Source organism: Neopsephotus bourkii, unplaced genomic scaffold, assembly GCF_033783945.1.
Source record: "Neopsephotus bourkii isolate Nb327-2 ecotype Australia unplaced genomic scaffold, CSIRO-AGI_Nbou_v1 NB_214, whole genome shotgun sequence".
Classification (NCBI taxonomy): Eukaryota; Metazoa; Chordata; class Aves; order Psittaciformes; family Psittacidae; genus Neopsephotus; species Neopsephotus bourkii.
The window spans coordinates 692,309-716,686 of NW_026900726.1; the positions used below are offsets into that span (position 1 = coordinate 692,309).

The 24,378-nt window shown below is 39.6% G+C and overlaps 1 protein-coding gene across 1 annotated transcript in view; it reads right to left on the reverse strand.

The window, feature by feature from the left end:
• The window catches only part of HTR1F (5-hydroxytryptamine receptor 1F), a 111,168-nt gene extending 87,090 nt beyond the window's left edge, over positions 1-24,078 (reverse strand). Inside the window, exon 1 of the mRNA XM_061344417.1 lies at positions 23,963-24,078. The gene's annotated coding sequence lies outside the window, so the exon portion shown is untranslated. The remainder of the gene's footprint in view (positions 1-23,962) is intronic.
• Between the last annotated feature and the right edge of the window lie 300 nt (positions 24,079-24,378).

Sequence of the window (24,378 nt, forward strand, 5' to 3'; positions counted from 1 at the left end):
TGTTTAGAATGGGATAGTTGGGTCCAGAACCCTTTCAAAGGCAACATAAAAGGCTGTTGATAAACAGCCTGTCCCTTCTGTGAAAGAGATGCAGAAAAAAACATCTTTAATAGAAGTGTCTATGAAGTAGCCAGATTTAAGATGACTATTTTTTGTTCTGTTTTAAAGCAGATAAATAGAAGAATTTTCCTCTTCAAGTTGAATCTTTTTTCTTTTGGAAGCACTGGTCTCGCATAAGCAGTAAGAACTTCTTATGGAGACTGCAAAACCAAACAAAAAAGCCCTTGCCCCAAACCCAGTCTGCAAACCCTCCTCCATGTGGGATCTAAGGGTAACATCCTTTCAGAGCCCTTTCACACTTCAGCTGGGAAAGAAGGGGAGCAGATTCTCTGGAGCTTCACACAATTCCTATCTCTTTCTTGTTTCTCTCTTTACTATAAGTGTTTTCTCTCTTTACTATAAGGTTTGTATAAGTGTTTCAAATACCTAAAAGTGATGTTTTGAGTATTAGGAAAATAGATGGTAGGAAATTTCATTTCCAGCTTTGAAAAAAGGTCTGTCATCAAACTGAATTGCTTAACTGTGTATAATTTGTTAGAAAGGCAAAATACATCAAGAAGATTCAATAGAAAAAAAGAATTGGGTTTAGGAATAAATAAAAACAGGTTAGCTATGAAATCTTTGTTCAGAGACTGGTAAAAGAGTATAACTGAAACGCATATTTGTCTACAATTATTTTTTTGTGTATGTGCTTTCAAGACTGACAGAAGTTAGAATTGACTAAAAGGAGAAATTACAGATCTGAAATTCATGATACATATTTGCAATTGCTGCGTAATAAGATACATTCAGATATAGTGCAATGTAACGTACTGAAAATAGTAGACATGGAGGAAAACTGCATCACAAAAATTGTATTTCACAAAAATTGGATTTCAAGCCATCCATTACACAGTGGAAATGAACTTGGAAGAAAAAGATATGGCTTGGCATGCAATATATTTTAAATGAGTATGTGCGTTAAAAGGTTGTGTTAACATACATGCACAACTTTAGTGACCTTGTCTGGTAGAGGATGGGGAATTTTGACTTCTGACTGCTGCAGGCTAATTGGTACTGCACTCCTGCTTCCCAAAAATAGAACACTTAACACTGTTCTTTATTTGCAAACCCCTTTTCTCTTTGATGCTGCAAGGCTTTTAAATAAGAAACCTTAGAGTATATTTGTGAAATGAGTCAGTTATTTTTAACTGGGTATGTTGAGGCACAGTAAGTAGTAAGAAGTAAAAAAGGATTTACCGAGGTGATGTGTCAGCGGCAAGAAGCTGCCTGAAGAGTTCACAAACATAACATGTACTTAACTTTGGTTAAATCCATAGTGGGAATCTTACATGTACTCTAAACTTGAAAAGCATAACGCTAGCTATCTGTAAATAGCTTGCTTTAGCTTTGAGAAACTTTGCATAGACTGTTTCAAAGTTTCAAAGGATCAAATTGAGGGAAATACTTGGTTGCTTTTCCTTAAATGTGTGTCCCACCTGGGCAGCATGGGTGCAGTTGACTACATGAGAGCTGGGTGAGACACCTAGAGATTTCAACCACTGTTACAGCAGGCAGGGCTTAACTTTTCTCTTTCCTCCCTCAGGTCAAGGAACTGAAAGAACCAGAAAAGTCTATGCCGTGTCAGCATGTCCAACAGAAAACTTTTCCTTGTGAGGGAATACGCGTACCTTGTTTGTTGCTGGAATGACACGTATGCAAAATGGATAATGGTTAAAATGACTGCAAGTAGTAGCAAGGCTAAAGATTATTACTGAATGCTGGAATATTATCTAGCCAAATGTCTAGAAAAAAGTACAGGAATCACTGACACTTGATTATAAAGAAATGTACAGAAAAAAATGACTAATGGTTTCTCTTCTACCAACCTCAGGCATATTTATTGCTAAATCCATTTCCCAGACTGATCAATCTCCGTTTCTAACTAGTTCTGTGCTAATTACTCTTGTTGGAAGATTGTTTCCCAACCTCAGTGATTGAAGGTTAGAAATATTTATCTAACTTCATGATGCATTTGTTCTCACGTCCACATCACCCTTTAGCTAAAATACTGTTTTCCCCTTTCTGGTTTTTACTTCAATTATATGTTTGTAAACAGAACCCCTGTCCTCATCTCAGCTGTTATTTTGGCAAGTTCAAACAGTCTTTCAACAGCCTCTGTATAAGCCATTTAAAAATGGATTGACCTGTCGGAATTATTGAAAATACTAGTTATTTTACCTAACATTTTGCATTCTATTCTTTCAGAATTCTGTTGCGATGATTATTTGCTCTCAAAGACCAAATAAGCTCCTTAGCAGTTTCCCTACTCTGATTCCTTTCAGATGTTCTGCCTTTTGTTTCATGCTCAACATCATCTACTCTGATTGAAATGAGGCACAGTATTTACATTGGTTTTGGGCTGTACCTAGATTATCTTTAATCTCTGTCCCATTCTTCCTGCATAGCAACTCCATTCTCTGCCCCTGCCCCCCTCCCCCGCCCCCCCCGGGGTTTGTTTTAATATCCTTTGCAAAGTCTAGTTTTCATTGTATATCAGCTTTCTTCATCTCTAACGCTCAGAAGCTTTGCTGCTCAGTACTTTCTAGTTGGCTCTGCATACTCAGCATCAGGTTTTGCTGCCACTGTTCATTTTATTTGGCAACCATATTTAAGCATTTAAAACAGTAATTAAGGGTTTAAATGAGTAAAACACATTTCCTAAATGCACTGCTGCACTGTGCTTCACAACATGCAGGTCAGGTTATTTTATCAGCCTGTTTTTTTACCCTAAAGGGAACTCTCATTAGACAGATGCAACCTTCCCTTCGCCTACTTTGCATTGCCTAGTATGTACCATTTCGTATTTCCATGTTGGATTCCAAGTTATATTCTGGGGGAAATACCATTTTGTGTTCTATAAAGATTTATGTAGCTGTACATAGCTTCTGCATTCTCTCCTAAATGGTGATCAAATGAAACTTTTCTATTTACTCCATGCATGACATTTATTGACTGAGTAGAAATAAGGTACTTTCTTTGGTAACTCAGAAGGAAAACACAGCAGCTCTTTATGGTAGACATAATTTTTGATACAGTGTTATAAAATGAACACTAAGCAGAATTTTAGCAATAAATAAACTTTTCAAAGAATAACAGTAAATTAAGCTTATATCTGTGCTGTCACGCAAGTTTTCAAATCTGCTTTGTACCTGTGTTTTTCTATTTTCTTTCCTCACATTCTCTGTCTGCTCCCACACTTTTATTAACAACTCCTTATTTAATTTTGCCTGTTGTGGCCTCCCATTATGTTTCTCTTTAATTTGCTTGAATTGCTTTTCTCCTGTTGCTGTTTATTTTTAACTCCTACTTTCAAAGTGATTTCTTCATTCACTTGACTCCTTTCATAAGGCTATGCTGGTTTTGCCTTGACTATTTCTTAACAGGCAACTTTGAGCACTGCAAGGTCTCTTGCTGTCTGGGTGCTAGGGGAGGGGAAGCTGTCCTTTGCAGCATCTGTTGCCTAGCAATTTGTTCCTCGGGTGCCTTTAGCTGCACAGCATTGTGATCAAAGCTGAAAAGCCAAGTGGAAGGAAAAGTGAAAATGGGCTTGAAAAACACTGCAATCAAAACACAGGACTTGCTGCAACATTTGTGACTTTTACATGACACTGAACAGATCCCAGCCATACCTTATGCCCTACATGCCATTATGTACAACGTTAGGAACATTATGTTCCTAAGTGCACTACACTCCTTGGAAGACAGAAAACATCTGTCACCATCTAGCAAGCTCTCAACTGGATGATGTGGCATGGCTCTGCCTTTTCAAGATTCAAGCTAATGTTTCTCAGCCTTGATTTCTTTTTACATCACCTTAGATATTTCCACTAACCATCAGGTGGAATTTGTACCAGAGGTCAAGGAAGTAGCATGTTTCCTATAGGGTAAGTTTGATAGAAGTGGGATGGAGTACCTTGAGAATCTCTACTTCTTGTCATGCAGGTATTGTCCAGATTCACAGACTCAGGTGTGGCTTTGCATGTAACAGACCATCGCTGTAATCAATTTGAGCTGTTTCATGACAAACCAACTACAGCTAGTCCAGAGTGGCCCCTGCTAAAGATTTGAAAGTTCCCCATACCTTGACACCAACCATATTGTGTTCGGTGTAAAAGAAATCTTGTGTTAATATGGATGATGCCCAGGTTCTTGAGATGTGGGGCTAAATTTTATTTGTGCCATGAAAATAACTAATATCATCATTGACAAAATTAGATGGAGTGATTAATGCCATTCATGATGTTAGAGGGAAAATTAAATTAAAAATTCTTGAAAAACCAAGTATCTCTCACTGACATCATCTGGATGTGAATACCTAGATTAAGACAGTATGGCGCCAACCTAACAGCATTTTCCAAAACTGTCTTTGTACTTTGGTTATTTGGGTTGTATTGACCTTAAGTGTGTTTGAGAATTGAAATAATTTTGGAATTCATACAAGTATTTTATTTATGAAGTGCCTCCTGAATAGAAACATAACCATGTACTCTGCTATTAAAAAAAAAAAAGAATTCTATTTGTGCTACATAAAAATCCAGGGATAAATGTAAGTAAATTATCCTAAAGACAAAATTTTTCAGAAATTCAGAAAGGTTACAACACAATAGATAAAAAGGATCTTTTTATAATCTCTTGTTCTTCTTTAAAGTTCACAAAAGAAAGGACTTCATTCATCTGTCTTTCAAAAGTGTAACAGGGAAATGCAGTAGAAGCATAAATGATTTTGAGTTGCACTCAAAGTCTCTGCACCATTAGAGGGTTAAGTATCTCCTTCCCAACTAACCAGCTGCTGAGTGAGCCTTTGATTGAGGTTTTGGAACTTGACAATGACATTTTCACATATCGTGCTTCTGGCATGGGAGCAAAAGCCACATTCTGCTGCTTCTCCTGTTCCTGATACTTTCTCACTGGGAAGATCGCATTTATTTCTCATAATTTTATTAATTACATTTCATAAAAGGAAATAAGATTTTCAGGGAATTAGGTAATCAGTAACATACCCATCACCATGGTTCCTTTATTTTCAGACCTTATCCATCCTACAGTGCATCTGAATTTCAAGTTTAAATTGATTATTTGCTTCTAAGAAAATACCTTTTAATAATAAATATATAAGAAGATAGATGCTTTGTTGTCTGGAGAAATATAAAATCAAAGGGTTGTTTTGGACTGAATTTTTCCTTAATTTTCTGAGCTTGAATGACCAGTTTTTCCGTTTGCGTTTAATGTCTGGTTTTAAGTTTTCTCAAAAAAAGTGTTCCCTTACTCATGTTGTAAAAAGAAAAAAAAAAGTGTAGACAAAAAGAGACAAGGGAATGAATCTTCAAAAGTAACAGATCTAGGACCTTCAGTCTGAAGGTATTTTCCTTTGCAAGGCTGGAATGGGGATGGAAATGAGATGGTGACGGTGGAATTACAGTTGGACTGAAAGCCCTGCTGAATGTCTGAACCTTATTCTTCTTTTAGACTTTCCCAAGCTCCAGCACTAAGACATTATAGACCAATAAGTGAATGAAGAGTCACCCCCTCTTTAAAATCTTGAAAGGAACACATTAATTTCCCTGCTTTTGAAACCTTGCCTACAAGGGAAAGTTATGAGAAATTATGGGTTTATTTGAAACTTTTTGCATGGCAACTAATAGCCAAAACTGGTTATTTCTCACTATCCTTTTAAATCTGTTCAGCAGTTGGTTCTATAACACCAGACCAGACCTTAGTCTCACGGTTTTCTCTCCTATCATGGGGCTGGGGGCAATTTACTCTGGTTTTATTTTGCTCCCCCCTCGAAGCTGAGTTAGAAATTGTGTAAGAAGCTCTGGGAATGCTGGACTGGAGAGTCGAAAGAGTCAGCTGGACTGTTTACGTGTCTTTTGCAAACTATGCCCATTTTCAAGTTGTTGGCCAGCAGGGAAAGAAGGTAGTGCAGCTAGATCCATAAAGTCACTGCTATGGGGATATTACTGTCTGCATGTGCTATCACATAGCAGGTGTCATTGACAGCCAGTTGCTATGTCATTTTGGACAAAGGAGGATAAAATCTAAGGGGTAGTTTTTGGTGAGCTCTGCCTGCATCAAATGGACTTCCAACAGCTTGGTTTCTGAGCACAGAAAATAGGTATTCCTTTTTTGGAAAGGACACAATGCAGGATGAGAATACATAACAATGGCATAAGTGCAAATGCCCCCGATGAATTTTGGGCCCTTTTTTGAAGCCTGTTTTCCCTGTAGCTGCAGCCCTGCAGCCCCTCACTATGGGTGGCCAGGCAGTGCCAGGCATCCTGCTGCTCTCCTGGGAGGCACATTTTATCTTCTGCTTATCAACTGGTTTATGCTGTCTTTCATTAGCTAGGCAAAATAAAAGTTCACCTGTAGTTTCAATGGCTGCAGAGGAATGGGGTTTTGGAAGTCTTAAAGAGCAAAGGTGGTGCTTCCTGCAGGGACAGAGGTAGCAAAGTAAGTCTCATTCACTGAGTTTTGCACAATGGCTGTGGCAGTGAAAGCAAATACTATCGGCAGGTGAAAGCTGTGTTCAGAAACACTTCATACAGGTGGCAATGCTGGTTCTAGCAGCTGAGGACAATTGCAAAACAGTGGATCAGAAATGCCCTGAGCTCCTAATTTTCATCTACAAGCTCAACTGTATCATTACTCTTTGCAAATGCTTTTCCAGTGTTTCTGCAGAAAGGCAGGGCATTATGTTTACAACACAGATGATTTTATGAAGGGGTACAGAACTCATGTCAACAATTCACACATAAGCAGTGCAAGCTTTAGGGTAGTGGAACACAAGCCCCTTCAGAAACAGCACAACCATCTAACTGAATATAATTATGTGGATGTGGAAAACTATTTAAAATGATCAAATTAATTCCAACATTTGCTTTTCCTCTCAAGAGAAAGTCTAATGTTATTTGCTTCTTAGAACCTTTGCTTTTCCTCTCACTGCTGCGTAAAAGAGAGAAGCTGTTGCATACAGGAAGGAAGAAGACAGTCTCAGTATTCACAGCCAAGTGGTGTACAGCCTGCTCATTGCTCTCCAAGGTGTCAGAGCTTCATTAATGAAGCGCAAAGGGTAACCATATGGTACCAAAATATTTTTCAAAATATTTCTCTCTGTGCCATCTCCAAAAGCTGTTTATCCATGTCCTGCCTCTTACAATCTTCCTTTTCTGGTCCTTGGCCAGACTTCAGGTTCTTTATATGTTTTCCCATTCTCTTTCCAGTTTCTGACCCAGAAATCTGTCAGGTTGTGCTCGGATGTTGCTGGGACAGAACTGGTGGAACAGGGAAGGAGTTAAATCTGGAGACTGGGAAGCTTTAAAACAGAACACAATAGTTATTGTGCTAATTCTGATCTCCATAGTAACACTAATGAATTTTTTTTTCCCTCTCTCCTGGAATTCCCTTCCTATGATCTCTTACTGGGCTCAGACTGGAGACCAGATTGGTACAGGGACTTAGAGGATGCCTGTACAGTTTTGAATTGGCAGAAGGGCTGTTGCAAAATGGGTGAGAGGCAGGGAAAAAGAAAAATAGTAACCTGCTTGTGCAACTCTGCTGGCTGTCTTACTGTGGGGGACAGATGCCACCAAGCAATTCAAAGGGCCTTGTTGAAATTACAATGGCAGCTGGCTCAACAGGCAGCAATGTTTCTGTTGGAAAGATTCTTGCAAAGGTTCTGTGAGGATGTCAATATTATTTCTACAGATGACTCCTCAGAAAGACATTCTTGCATTTGAATGTAGTATCTTGACTTTAAATTTGATTTTGGATTATCTGAAGGTCTGCACAAATTGCATAGAAAAAACAGACTTTTTCAATAACTTTTCTGAAATCAAATCATTAATTGTGCTGAGGCTGTGATGAAGGCAAACTGAGTATCTTAAAATCTGTATGCACCTTGAACTATCTTACTTTGGGAATATATGTTATAAAAGGTAAAGGTACGTGAAAGCTCATTTTTCAGACTGTAAAACAAATTATGATCTCAATTGCATTTTCTCCTGTACTTGCTATGCTTGCATTATAATACGCTTGGGTTTTTTAACCCTCATGGTACCATCATACTGAACAAGAACGGGGGTGAGCTGGGAGAAAGGAGACTTTTTGATATTTCATAAATGCAAGTATCCCAAGGTGTATTTGTCCCTGCTTAACGCTGCTGTGCCATTTGGAGAATGACAGAGGGCAAACTTTGAAAAGGCATGAGAAGCATCAAGAGGAAGAAGAAAATGTTAGAAAATGCTGTTGTGACAGATGGTGAGATGATAGGCTGTTCTCAGAAGGAGACATGTTGAAGATCTTTACTTCTCTGCTCCGGACACCTTCTTAAGAACAGGCTGGGGGCAAAACCAGCCAGAAAACCTCAGAATAGCTTTCACCTGAGAACTTCAACCACTGGAAGAGAAAAGTTAGCTCACAGCTCTCTATGTAGCTGTATTAAACGTGACAGTTCTGCTAACAGTGTTGGCTGTCCATGAAGATCTATCAGGAATCCTGACTGGAATTCCTTACACCTTGGCTGAGAAGTGTTAATGATGGCCACAAAATATGTGAACACAATAGTGGTCTTCCTAGAAAAATACCAGTGCTGTTTGGAGCCAGCACTGCCATATCAGCTGACTGAAGATAAATCGATAGGCCATTTTTGAGCAAGTGTTCCATTTCACCAAAAGCACATACTAATTATATAGATGTTACCCTACAGACATGAGGCATTTCAATTTAAAAGAATTATTATTTTGTTTTAAAGGAATAAACCTAAGTAAAAGTACCTCCTCCAGTTCTTTTGGTCCATCCGTTCTCCCATCTTTCAATCCCATAGCCTTATTATCCAAATTTGAGACCTTCCTTTCCCCACACATTCAGAGCCTATTCCGTATATGTAGTTTCCAGAGCACTGAGTGGGTTTGATGTATCATCAGGCTAGAAAGTGTTAGGAGCTAATTCTGGGATGCATGAGTGCAGGAATTGTCATGGGAACACAGTCGATAATCAAAAAGGATAAAAATTCCAGTAGGAAAACAGGCTATCAGAGGCTTCTGTCATGTTGCTCAAAACAACCTTAAAGAGAGAATGATTTGCAGTTACCTCAAAGGAGACACCATGCAGTGGAAATCCCTGACAAAGCAATTCACCGGTAATTAATAAAAAAAGGCACTTAAAAAAGTAATTTAGTTATACAAGGACATAAACCTATCCTTCTAGACACTACTAATGAAAAAGAAAAAATTGGGGGAGTCAGTTTCCCTCTGACGGAAACTGTGATAATAAACATTGATAAAAAACTAGTGTTTTGTCACCTTTATTTTTTTTACTTACAAAAAAAAAAAAAGACTATACTTAGTCTACCACGTAGCCAGCTGCTGGGCTTCTAATTCCGTTTCCTTGGAAAATGACACTTACAGGATTGTGCTGTCTGTCAGTCCCCATGAGTTCCTTTTGAACTCCTTGCCCAGTTTTAACTAAACTTGCACAGATATCAAAAGTCTCTGTATGTCTGATGAAAACATGCTGCCAAACAAACACAAGGCAAATCCCTGTTAATGGAAAGACCACAGCATGTGTTCAATATATTAATAGACATTAGAAAGTCTGTACAAGGGAACAGAAGGACTGAAAACTTTTATAAGAACTACAGGAAAGCAAGCTTCAAAAGTTTCACTGCTCACATTCCTAATTGGGAGTCACTACACTAAGCTCTATGATATAAGTACTCTTAATTTTCTAATTCCAACCTGTGTAGGACCTCCTGTTAATCCAAGTGTCAAGCTTTCAGAGATGAAAAGCTGTATTGAAAATCAGTGGTAAGTTGATATTGCTGCATGCAAGGAAGCTGGCAAGATCTTGCAAGGGTCTGCAGAACCAGCTGTGAAAGTCTTCTGTCGCCTTGCTGGGAGGGAAGAGCTGTAAGACTGAACCACCATTTGCTAATTCTCATCATTTATGCTTATGGCTGGCTATGGATGAAACCAGAGGCACATCTCTTACCTGGAGGCCTTCAGAGCTGCATGCCCTGCTTAAAATTTATTTGCAAGTATTTTACATGTTTCCATCCCAACTCCACAGCCTGAGTAACCCTGAACTCAAAAGTCGCAGGGAACGTCATCACAGGAAGATCTGGCAATCTGAGAAATAGATGTATGGCTCATCCTTGCAGAGTTTAAGTACCTCTTACGATTCAATGTGGTTTTCTTTCTAGTTCTTTGTTAAACAGGGGAATGCTCCTCACCTTGCTTTATGAGTCAGGCAAGCTAACAGCCTAGACTGTAATTCTGACTGCATAAAAGGTAAAGTAATTACAAATTATGAAAATTAAGTGCTTACATAATTTGATGTATTCTGTTATAGTCTCTGTGAGTTTTTAATCAGGGTACCTTATCCTTAGCTAGTGCTCTGCTAAGGCTGAACTGACAGTGCATGGTGTGGTTCAGAAAGACCTAGTGAGAGCACTAGGGTGGTATGAGGGAAAAACAGGTGATATAACAAATTCTATTTCAGCCTCTCTCCTGTAATAATTCCATCTCTTTCTTATTGTCTGTGTTTATTCTCTTGTGTCATGATTTACAACCTCTTTAGGGTCATGTTTAAAATGTGTATTTATAGTTTTCAATACTCTTTCTGGAATGCTTTGTTTAGACTTGCTGAACGTTTGCAATCCACTAATGTTTCCTCCAGCCCAAACAACTTTTCTGTTTCCCTGCTCCAGACAAGCAGGCACTACCGCAGAGCCCAGCCCTGCTCCTGCCTTCTAGCTAAGGAAGAACTGCCCTGCAGCCCACTTGAGGGTGCTGGTATGGAGCATACTCTCTAGAGGCAGGAAGACTGCTCATCATTTAGAGGAACCAGGTGGGGGAGGAAACTCTAGGATCAGCAGAAACCTCACAGCACATGTGAGACTGGAGGTAGCAGCAACTTTTTACCTCTGTTAGCTTGGTTTCCTCAGCATGGTACAAGAAGGAGCGTGATCCAAGCCTTGTTCTCCAAGACAAGCCTCCTGCCTTCAGAGCTCCACAAGCAGTGCTTCCTGCAGTGCTAAGTGTAAAGAGGTGGTGGTAGCTTTTGTGGGTGCTTGAGAGGCTGCGAGTTAACAGTAGCGCAGGCTGTTCAGTGAAGTTTTGCTTTTATAGTCACACACATAGGGCACTACCAGGGGCTGTGTGTGGTACAGCCTCCTTATCACAGTGAAGAATTTGAAAAGCAGAGACTGCACTGAATATTTTTATCTTGTCTATGTATTTGTTCATGTATTTCCTTAGTTCTAATAGGGACCCTTCTTCTACCCCCCACTGGCTCCTCCAATCACGTATATAAATCAGCATAAAATACAAATAACCACTTGCGCACAAAAAACATTGGATCTGAGCACTGAGTTCTCCAGCAGTAACACTGAATCTACATTGCAAACAAACAAAAGGCATAAAAGTAGCTAGCTGGATAACCTTTCAGAAGGCAGAAGCATCTTCTGTATTACCTCTTTACTTCCTTCCTTTAACACATTATCATCACTTTGGTCTAAACTGAATTGACTGTAAGCCAGTTTATTGGAATATATGAGCTGCTCCCCTGTAGATGAGGCTCTTGCCTGAAAGATAGGTGTGACACTGCTTACTCTCAAAGGCACCAAATCAGAGAGGTGTGAACAGATTCTTGTATTTCCCTCCAGTTCAGAGACAGAAGAAAAACTGAGTCTCACTTTCAGTTTAAGAGGAGATGAAGATGCAAAGAAAGGAAGAAAAGTATTTTCCCCCTCCCCCCCTTCTTCTCTTCACCCTCAATCAAAACTACCTCCTCTTCCCTGGCTGGGAGGTAACTAGTCCGTGAAGAACAGTTCTGCCCACCAGGTCTCCCTGCCCTTTCAGGGTATTTCTTCGCTGCAGCTCAGCTATTTCAGAGCTGGCAGCTGTGGTAGTTAAGAAGAGTGTCTGAATAAAGGAGACAGGGTGCCAAGGACTTTCTTACTGAAAGCAAGCACAATACTTCTTGATCCTTACTCTCATTGATTCCCACAACTCTTTAAAGCCCAGTACACGCAGTGATAGCACTAGCTTGGCAGGTGTTGATCCAGAAGATTTGTAACTGGGAATATTAGGGGTATGATACATTCTCATTGCCACAAAGAAGTTTTCTGTTTTAGGCAGGATGAACAAGTTTTTAATTTCCTGCCTTTTTAAATTAGCTCACCAATTCATTAAAATGTTTATTTTTATATTCTTAATATTCCTTCAATACTTTGAGTTATTAGGTCAGTGACTCATACCTACAGCTGTACAAGAACAAAACCCTTTTATATAGAACAGCTTCCTTTTCAGGCTGACCATGTAGTCTTATCATTCTTCAAATGATCTATACTTCTCTAGATTAAAGAATGAGTTTTCAGGAAGCAAATATGTTTGGGCTCAACAGACAAAGCTTTATGTCAGATTACTGCCACAAAAGTCTATACAGTATTTTCTCAATAAAAAATGAGAAAGTAAAATTATTATAGTCACATATGTGCTACACTTTACATATGCAGAAAAGGCATCACAAAGTTATGACACTGCAAAAGTAGTTCCCTCAGTAACACTGAAGAGAACAAATAAGTTGGTCTTTCCTAAAAAGAATTGCAGTAAAAAGCCAGAATCACATTTCTAAGTGAAGTTCCAATGAATTAAAGCAGCTCCTGATGTTTAAAATACTCCCTCCTGTGTAAATGGTACTTTGTCCTACGAGTATTTTCAACATATCTCTCTGTCAGCCTGCTTTTAACTTAGGCTTTGCACTGTTGCATTGAATTTCAGTTTACATTCCTGTATCACTTTCACCAAGACATCTCACAGGTTTGTTAAAGAAGTAAAGATATACATACTAGAAGTCAGATGTCAGCAGACAGATGCATCCAAGGTCAGCAAATATATTATTTGTTTTTTGATCTTTCTGCATTTTAAGTCTATTTCAATTCTGTTTTAAATCCAGATAAATTGTGGCCAAATCTGTTTTCCCAGTATTTTGTACAAAGTTTTTCTTGTGAATTTTCTAATGGAGGAAGAGATAAGCAATTTCTGAATTGCTAGATAAAATTCCCTTTGACTATCACATGCTGATACGTGTCTTTCAATAGTCCTGGTAACTGCAGATGGTCACCAGCGTATCCTCACTACACACCTGAGAAGTCAGCATCACTGCTGTGTTACTTGGTAAGACGAGAGTCAAACTCCCTGGCCTAGGATATCATCCCTGGCTTTGTCCATAGGCAGGGGTCTGCCTCTGTCCCTGAATCAATAAAATTAATGGATCAGCCACATTTCCACCTTACAGACTGGTGAGACATTCAGTAAAGAACAGATACTGCAGTAGTGGAGAACACATGGGTACTTTTAAGGAAGAGAAGCGCCTCTGTGAGTCTGCAGTGGAAAGCATTTACCAAATGGAATCAGGACCCATCCTCCTCTTTCTTTATCCTTGCCTCAGGATATGACCAAATACAGCAGATACATCCTATTCTTAAAAGTGATTTACATGGATGCAGCACGGACATTGTGCCTCTAGTGTATTGTTTTCCCTCTGGTTTTCATGTGTTGCATGTTGCTACTCTTGTGTTGCATTCTTTCTACTCTTCCCTTACAGCTACTAACCAAAGCCCATTTCTGGCCCTCCTCTTGGAGAGAACAAAAGATACTTTAAACCAGGTAATCTGTACCTTCAAGACTGCTGTAATAAGCTGCTGAGCCATTCTTGCTGCTGTTGTGTGGCTCGAAGCCTGTTTGAGTACAGCCTGTAATGTGTAGGAGGAGCAGAAAAGCCAGAAAGCATAGTCCTTGAGGAAGACTGTGAGACACGCAGCTCCTGAAGAGTAATAAGCTGTGTCTAGAATGTGCTTTCTAATTACTGAACTGTTAGGGGAACAGAAGTACTGCTGTCCTGTTCCAACTATATTCGTTTATTACTGTACCAAAACTGTTAAATAATGAGGGTCTCGGTGCTCAATAATGTTTTGACAAAGTTGGTTCTGGCAAAATTATTTGGATGAATTCACAAATAATTTTACCACTTTAAATGGCATCATTTTGGTGAATATGTAGTTCACCACAAATATTATTTCCCCAGCTCCATCAGTTATAGTTCTTAAATGTTCACTCTTCACAACACAAGAAACATTTTGATGCTGAAGAAAAAATGTATTGTTAAAACTATGTAGCTCTACTCTCTGGTTTAGTGTCCCCCAATTGATGTTCTTTATTGCCTGTTTTTAAGTGTCAACATGCATTTCAGATTTTGCATCTAAACAAAATTCTCTTACGTAGTTGCCGTGGTTTGAGGGCTGTTGTTGTGAGTGACAGCTGCTCCCACTCTTCTCTCCTCCCCTCCTCTTTGGTTTCACAACCTAGCCTTTTCCTTATGTCTTCTCCTTTTTTTCCCACCAGTACCCAAAATACTGTGGAGGAAATTGTGTTTAAATATCCAGGAGTACTGTGCATGGCAGAATGCTGTATTATATAGCCCTAAAAATGTGCAAGACGCATTTATTCTCTTTGATTTTTAAAGGCTAAATTATTGCTACATTCAGAATTTTTGTTGGCTGTCATTAATGATTGACATGCTTGACAGAATTTTGAAGTTAGAAATTAATGACAGCTTTTCTGAAATTAAACATCATGCTTTAGACCAAAATTTCTCCTGTACCCAGTGATGTGCACCATTGAAACAGCTGCTGGTTATGAAGGATAATGCTTAAAAACCCTCAAAGAACCTCACCATAAATCTAATCTAATTAAAAAATTAATATTTTTCACACTTTTCTATTACCTTTTTGAAATATAGCTTCCTCATACTAAAAAAGAGGTGAAGTTTCATTCCATCTATGCACCCCTTTGTTTATTTGAGAGATTCGGTAGTTTGAAACTACTGAAATAACTAAATGTGGTCTGCTTATTTCTCACATGTAGCTATATATATCAATAAATGAGTGCCATTAGTCTAACAAACTATCAGGACAGCCAATAAATAATTTCAGTATGAGATCAAGGATGGGTCTAATAAGCAGCAGACTTGACTTGCTACCTGAGAATTGACAGAAGAAACAGAAATGCACTAGGAAGAAGTAATTCAGGCATACCACCACGGTTAAACTGCACTCCGCATGTAGTTGTGTTGGCCCAGATGCAGCCTTTTGGAGTGTCAGATGAATGTTAATGAAAGCAAGCAAAGCTAGTTTCCATTTCAGTGCTTGTTTCTCCTGATGGTGTTATCTGTTATAGGTCAAGCAGCTACAGATGGCAGCTTAATAGGTCATCTTAAAAGCAAGATACACAGAGCTGTTGCCACTGATTAAAGATCACATATCTAAGTGCAGATGACACACTTAGCTTTCAGGTGGCTACAGTGGATTGAAAATTCCAGTGTGAATATCAAGTCTTGTCACAATATCATATATACACAATTGGATGTTGTTTATACTAGAGACCATGCAACTACTTCACCAAAAGCAAGTAGTTTTCTAGCAAATTGACAGCATTTGGAAAGTTGCCATTCTTTGCTGCTACCTGGGTGTCTGCATAGCCCACCACTTCCAGATACTTGCTGCCAGTACTGACAATCATGAGCAGGTTCCACACTTAAGCCCTCTTTTCTTTCCTTACTAGCCCAATCTAAACAGAGGTCTTTTCTAGGTCAAATTTGTCTTTACAGATAGTTCAAAGCACCACTGACTTTTGTGCCAAACATTAACGGAGGCATCCTAGGCTGCTCATCTTGCCGTTTCATTTTGGCATCTGTTTGCTGGTAACTGGCTTGCTCTATACTGAAGAAGGCCTATCTGCTTTCCCCAGGAAGAAGCCTTAGTATCACTCAGCTATTCTCAAAATCTGAAATGCAAACAAAACCTTAAGCCTGAACCAAGCAGATCTAAAACAAATGGAAAAGATATCTGTACTGCCAAGATCCCTGCTTCCTAGTCTAAGTGTGACTGGTCCCCACACTTATGTTAACTCTTCTAAGAGCAGTTTAAACAGCTGTGCCCATGCTGCATGGCATCTAACACAGGTCCTAGTGGCTGAAAGACATTTTTACCAGATTTTAGAGGTTTTATAGCTCAACATAGCTGAATTGATGTGAGGGCTGACCCAGTGAAAGGGTAGCTTGTTAGCTAATGGGGAGACAGGTTGCATGTCCTTCAACGTGGTATAAGGGCTTGTAAGCCCTCAGGGGCAGAAGGTCTGCTAGAAGCGTGCTGGAATTACTGTGTAGGACAGGAAGATCCCAATCTGGACATGGTCTCAGCTGCCATGTTTATGTGAAATGTTCTCCTCAGAAAATCATCTCTAAATTCACAACTGGCTTTTATCTTGGAAATAACTTGTTGGTTTGGTCCACAACAGGATCCAAACAAAATAACAGGGACACAATTTGGATGATCAGAAGATGGGGACTTAGCAGCAAATCATGGAAGTAACATACCCATAGATCCTCATTATTAATAGAAAATAGTCAATTATTCTAGATATAAACATCTTTAAAGATTAATTAAACAAAATGTACCCAAACCAAAAGAAACCCTACAGCCACCTAAGGCTTTTAGTCTAAATGAAAAAAAACCACACATTTCATCTTTTCCAAACCAGCAGGGACCCTTTTTGCAACTGGCAACTGTCACTTTTTAGGTAATTTCATAATAAGAAATTACCTGAAAGCACAGAAGAAAAACATTAAAAGCTTTCAGTAAAAGGCAGAGTAAGAATGAACTTAATTTATAACCCTGATTTAAAAATTCTTTGTGCATAAAAGAAGGGAATGATGCTGTTATGTGGGGCAAGCCGAATGTATAAGATTGTTTATGTAGATACAAGCATTAGAGAGGACACAATGGAAGTCATTTCCCTAGGAAGAAATTAACAGCCTTAAATGAATCTTTTACAGAGAACAAAATGCTAGTAGACTTCTAGAGTCTGACTTCCCTGTTTTCTTGAGGGGACAATTACATTAGTTGCTTGTTTTGTCTTGTAGATTTGGATTTTTTTTTCTATGTCATTAAATGATGTCAATGTATTATTTTGCTTCTGGCTGCTCCCTCAGGTGGCCCCTCATCCTGGTTCATCCCCTCACTGTGGTGGGGCTGTCAATGGATCCTATTACCAGCACTTGGCTCTACCTGTTTGCACTTGGCTGTGTCCTCCTGGTGAGGTAGTGCCTGTGCTGGGGTCACCTTGGCTCCCAGCACGTCTCCCCTTGCAGAGCAGCCCTGCTCTCTCTGTTCCCCACGTGCCCGTGTTCAGGATGTGGATGGCCATATATAAGTGGGTTACATCATCTGAACATGAATCAGCTCTGATATTGCTGATATATATTGAGATGTACCTCTCTGCCTGGTCAGTCATTTCCATTGTTATATTTGCAGTCTTGGTTGTTCTTGCCCAAGAGTATCCTTGATACTTGTTCTATTCCGTTACTTTTCTTACAACTTTAAATTCTAACTCAATTATTCAACCCATTTGCACTCCTCCTCAACCTTTTATCACCTGCACTTGACTACAAGTTATTCTCTCAGCTAAACTGTTAACGAATAATTAAACACTAATTATTATTAAACTATTAATTAAAACATTAGATGATACCCGGGAGAGTCTCCTGGACAGTCACAAGTGGTGCAAGCCTTACAGCTTGACATTAGTTTTATAATGAGTAATTAAGACATATTCTCTGAGCAAATTTTTCCAGAAAGTGGTATCTGGAAAATACTCTTACTAGTATTTTCAGTCAAGCTACATTTATTGCTTTGTGTCAGTGACAATGTCAGGAGCTTTTCCTGTAGTTAATAGGATTTATTATAACACCAGTTGGAGGAAAATACTACAATAACTGACTGAGCTGCATCTGCAAACAATACATAGATATAGTCCAAATTTGCCTGCACTTCTGGTGGTTGACACACTGCTAAACCATGACCTGAAATGTCTCCCAAAGATCAATCCTTTTGATAACAGACTTCCTGTTTCAGTTTTATCTCTCCTGGTTTCAGAGCACCTCCTATTCATCAGTGACCCAATGAACCACCGTTATTACAGTGAGTGAAGGAACTTGCACTCCATGGGATCCATTACTGCCTAATACAGTGTTTTGTCCAAACCATGCCAATCTTTTACAATCTAAGGTTAGAGAACGAGTACTGATAGCTACCTTTTTTCCATATTGAGCTTCATAGATGGTCTTATGCCTAGTACAAATGGACTGAATAGATTTAATGCTATCAAATCAACAGTGTCTATGCTAGGTAGACAGGAATGTATTCCTTTCCTCCCAGAGGAAGGATCACTTTTCAGCAAAAGATCTAATTAAAACCCAAATCTATGCATCTAGAGACTAATGAATGTGGTTATGATACAAAGAAATGATCTGCACTTATAAGTGGAAAATGCTTGTTTTTCATAGATTGTGGCAGCCATAATGCATCCTCACTTCTGGACTCAGGGGAAAAAACACAGCCACTATGGTTATTGCTGCCCACACAGAAAGTTTTCCAGTCAGGGCAGTGTCAGTGCTTTCACAGGAGCACAATCGGTAGCAATCCAGGAAGTCAAAAGACCGGGAAACCCAAGACATCTGAGGGTGAGGAGAATGTGGTCTGTCTGAAACCTAGCTGCTGTGAGGTAAGCAAGGTAATAAGACTGGGACAAAGTGGGAGAAGATGCAATGTGATGCTGCAGTCATTCTATGCTGCTGACCTTAAGTGTGATTCACTGAGTACTATGTCCTCAGTCAGAGGTAGGAATCAAGAAGCAGAGAACATTTGGCATTCCAGCCCATGAAAAGGTCCAAGCCAACTGTTCTGTTCTCCTCATTCAGCTGCGGTAGAAACCAACTACAGACAGCTCTAGGAAGTAAGTGTTACTATGGGGAAAAGGAATGAAACTTGATTACAACAAACTCTTATTCCCACATCTGTGAAAAAAGGAGGAAGAAGAATCTGACTGTTGTCTCTTTGCCCATAATTGTTATTGCAGACATGACTACACAGTTACAGGTATAGTAATTAAATACTCATAAATTCTATTTTGAAGGTCAGAAGTTTCTAAAATAGTCATATTTGTCATTGTGACTTACAGCCGCAGAGTTCAGAAGTTCTGAAGTCAGGAGAAGCTGCCAAATGCAACCACACTTCAGTAGGTACAAAGTACCCTTTGGAGCAATTCCTGGTTTTGCGTTATCATAAAAGATCCATCAAATTCTAATCACCTCTCATTACTGCACATGCAGAATTTTTTCTCGGTTAGGGAAATTCTAGTCCTTCTCCTCACCTACTCTGTCCAAAATTTACATAATGGATCAGACCTTTCCGTGACTCTCAGTATTCATTCTCTCCTTTCCTCTTTCTCCAGCAGGTCACATTCCCAATGCTTCTTCATGATTCAGGGCAACTTTTTATTCACTTATGTGGGTTTTATATTTGGCTGCCATGAAATCAGTATTTGTGTACATACACTTATAAGCACATACACATTTATATACACAAGTAGGTAGCTAGATCCCCTTAGCCTTCTCCTTGCACCTCATAGTGACAGTCCTGCTAATAAGCTATCCTTTAAATAATATTCCCTGTGGCAGAGAATGACTTTTAAATGTTTAGCACATAAGGCATAACTGCTGTGCTTGCACGTGGACCAGCTGACTTGCTGATTAGTTTCTGGATGTTTTTGCCATCAAACCTTTCTATTTTCCACCATCAACAAAACCCCAGTTCAGTCAAAGGCTGAAAAACTAACACTCTCATTTAACATGGTGGAGTAATGTTTTCCTACAAAATGCAACAGTTTAGGCAGAAGATTTTTCTAGCAGAAAATAATTTTAAGAAATTAATTTAGGTGGCCATTTTCTTACTTTGGTAAGCCCTGTTTTCCATCTGGGGCTGCTTGCCACTCAGAACAAGACTTTCGAAACTCAGCTTGCATTCTGACAAGATGAAACAGAGCTTAAACATATGCAACAAGGTTACTTGCTTGTATACTGATGTAGTTTTTCAAAAGACAGTATTGCAACTAATGCCTTACAGAAATCCTCTCATTTTTCTATTAAGCCAGTGATGTGTGAGTCCTTAAATTGGGCTTTTTGTGGTGCTGAGCTGCTGGCAATTCATGGTAGAGCAAGCCATGTTTGCTATTTAAAACTAGCTGTCCTGCGTTTAGTCATAGACTCTCTGCCTCTCTCCTGCAGAAAACCTGCAAATGCATACACAGAGATGCATAGCTGGAAGAGTCAAATCCAGCTTCACAACTCTTCCAAGTAAGCCTCGTAAATCCAGCTGTAGGCAAGGAAAACTCAAATGTGTTTAGTCAGTTCTTAGGATGCCCAGATCTGCATAGTTTAATGTACTTCCATGTGCTTTTCTTCTTCCAGGAACTCTGCAGGAGAGCTGAGAACATCAAGAGAGTGTGAAGGAAAATGACCACCAATTCCCTTCTCTTACTCCATTGCTAATTTATAAGATGAACTATCACGAAAATAACACTTGAAATTCAACATATATAATGCATATTCCAACATTTTCTGAAATATGCCCTAGCTTAAAAGGAAATGTGAAGCGTATACACTGAAGGACTTGCTTCTCTGCCAGAAGCAAATGCCTTGTGCAACTTTCCCACCATGGATATTAAATGTCAAATGGAAAAAATATGTTGTTTTTATCTTGCATTGAAAATTCTTCAACTTTATTACATTTGGAAACATAATGTAGTAGTAGAGGGCAACGTTATGTCTGACATATTTAATTAGTTTCAAGAAAAACATGGCCAGTGAAAACATTTTGGGTAGAACCACTTCACGCAATAGTTGCAGAATGATGGATCACATTCACTAATCCTTCTTTCTAAATGTTATGATGAAGTAAATGAGCATTTGTATAAAAACGCTGTAACAGTTGAATTAGAGTCTTTAACCTTTGTTTGTGATCATAAATTCGAGAGAAGCCCTGCAGGCAAGAATCTAACGTTAAATAAGTAAATAAATAAATAAAAAGTCATCCAAAGCCAAGAGATACAATCTAATACTGAAAATGTTTGAAAATATTGTGTGCCTAGCATTAATCACGAAGGATCTTATAGTATAAATTGTCTCACAGGTCAAAGGGACACCCACAGGTGGAGATTAGTCATTTAAAAGACAAGGGTAGAAAACCTGATTTCAAGTACTAAAACTGTCTTAAAGTCAATTTCTCTTTCATTTTTCAATTTTCCTGCCCTGTTTCAGGGCAAAGGGCTCATAGTACCTGCCGTATATAAGGCTTTTCCAATCAGTAACTGAAAGGAAACCAGGGCAAAAGGGTGTTACTCTTTCAGATCCAAGAACTTCAGTTGTAACTTACAGCTGTGCATCAGTAAGCTATTAAAAATATCTGACTTTTCATCACCTGTTCCCTCGTACACACTATAACAGTGGTATGTCATCCTCAGATGTGGAATTGGCACAGGATGCCATGAGCACCTGAGGGATGTGCAGCATGAGCCCTTTCTGTCTGTAACCCCAGCTCAAGAGAAATCTTAATACTGAGAAATCAGATTCTACAAGTGGTGAGTGCCTCCTGCCTGACTATATTCTGTAAGCTTCCATTTCTGTCTGGATGAAAGACTCCCCCCCTCCTGTTACTTTGGAGCTTATAGGAGGTGGGGAGGGAAGGAAGGGAAATTCAGCAAGGAAACTTGCTTATTTGCAGGTTTCACTGAAGGCAGTGAGAGCTGCAGAGCCTAAAACTTCTAAGGAAAAAAACAATACTAATAAACAAGCAAAACCCAAACCCACAAACAAGTGACAGAGGCTTGATTAATCTCTTCTTAAGAAGACTTTCTGACTTCCCTAATAGTCTATTTTAGTTATTGTAATGACATTTCACAGCGGCTCTAAGTTGATCACCTTTTTTTCCTCTGACAATCCAGGCACTTCAGTCTCCACAATCAAAATGAAGAAACTTTCAGATATTTCTGACAGGCTTGGCAGAAATCTGGTCTTGGCAGAAATCGCACTGAAGAAAGAAGGCACTATCATGACTATGAATAGTGATTGTGAAGAGGTACCTTAAAACAACCTGATGCAAAAATCAGTGCTGTACCCTTTGCATTGCTCAGACAGCAATATTACCTGGAGTTACTAAAGCTTTGAGCAGCACTGCTGACCAGTCATTTAACCATTCATGTCCTGTGTGCAGGAGAAACGATGCTGCCTATGCCCATATTCCCACTTTCACGCAACACTGAAGGAAGTTAGTGTGCAGTGTCAGCAGTACACAGTAGTTTTTACATTAGTGAACAAAGACTATTTTTAGCCCCTAAGCAAAATATGTTTCTTGGGTCAAAAGATCTTAATATTTAGCAGACTAAATAATCAGTGAATGTGCATTCTATCCCATTTTCAATGCTAATAAAAGAAATGGTGGACGAACCTAAGCTTTTGGAAGATGAATTCAAATACAGATGTACTCACAGCAAACAGCAGTTTACAGCAGAAGCATATGCTATGTGCTTTCAAAGGCATCTTGGGTCCTGTCTCTTTTCTTTGACTACTGAAACCAGTCTCCAGGCTAACATCCCCAGTATATGCGCCCAGAAGTAAACATTGTGACTCTCTTCTCCTTGTTCCTTCCCTCACCATTGTCTGTAGTCCTCTGTAGCTCAAAACTAGAGTCATAAGTCCTGTGCTTGAGCACTATCGGGTTGGTGTATGCCTGGGTAGGTGTGTGTGCACATACATGTGCAGGTAGGCAGATCAATATGCAACTAGCTTCTCAGAAAGGAAAGAAACAAAACCAATGAAGAGCAACAGAATCTACACTAAGCTAAGTTTTCCCTGAGTTAAACTTGGAAATTTAGCTCATATTTTACAGCAAAGTTCAGGTCAGTCATTTTTACCAGCTATGCAACTGATACTCCCATTTTCTCTATTTCACAAGAACAAGGCAGTCTTTTCTCCATGTACACACTGATTTTTTTTTTTAACTGACCTCATTTTTGTTTTCCTCAGGTGAATGGCTGCTGAGTTAATGCTCCAAGAAGACTAGTTTTTAGCACAGAGCATAAATGTCTATGAAATTAGAATATCTAACAAAACAAAGGCATACAAACTCCTAAAGTTGGTTTTCATAATGCGCAGAAAGTCTGGGGTTGCCCAGTGTCATAAAGCATTCAATTAATACAGTGACTGTATAAAATCAATGACATCTCAAATAAAAGCCTGCTGGATTAAAAAGCTATGCAAATTGTGCAAACTGCACGAACCATAGCATGTTTCTACCATAGAATCACAGAATGGTTTGGGTTGGAAAGGACCTTAAGATCATCTACTTCCAATCCCCTGCCATGGGAAGGGATGCCCCGGGGCTGAGAAATAGCACTTGATTTGGTTTGGGTGACCTTATCTTGGCAGGATCCACAAGATGAATGAGGGTGAAAAGAGAAGACAGTTCACTTTTTAACTTCAAAAACTCAATTTTTTAACTGAAGAGATTCAAAGCCAAGTGCCAGCATTCAACATCAGTCAGCATACAGGATTGCATGTGTGTAGCATGCAAAAATCTATGCCATATTAGAGAGCATCGGTAAAAAACTAAGGAAAAGCAAACTCAAGGGGATGCTGACACATGAAATCGCATCTACATTCAGGTTAGTGAAACAAGTAAACATATTTGCAAGGCTGGTATGACCTAGGAAGGTTTTCATTCCTCGGTTCAACTTTAGGATAAAGCAGACTGCTCCATTCAAACCCCAATATTTCAAGTTCTCTTGCAGCACAAGAGAAGCTAAAACCGGAAAGCTAAGGATGATGAAATGAATCCAGATAAGCCATAAATATCTACATATAGAAGCACACACAAGCAAGACAATGAAAAGTTAACTGGATTTACCGGTTTAGTTATCCAAGTGGGTGGTTTGTTTGGGTCTGGGTTTGCTTGGGAAACGTCGGGAGCTGTGTTCACGAAGACCCGTCCATACGCATCCGCACCGCGGCAAGCTGCGGAGAGCAGAGCGTTTCCCTCCACCGCCACCGCTCCCCCCGCCAAAAATGAACAACGAAGAAAACACAGGGAGGGGCGGCACCAACCGGACGGGCAAACTCCGCCGCCAGCGCTCCAGCACCGCCCCGGCACCTCCCCTGCCCGGAGGAATGCGGGAGAGGCGGCTCCGCGCCACTCCGCCGCCTCGCAACTTGCGCCCGTCGCGGAAGCCGCTGAAGCGGGGTTGGCAGGGGCGGCAGAAGGCGGATGCCGGGATGTGGCTAGGCGGTCCCCGGTGATGCTCCACCGGCGGTGCCCGCCGCGGG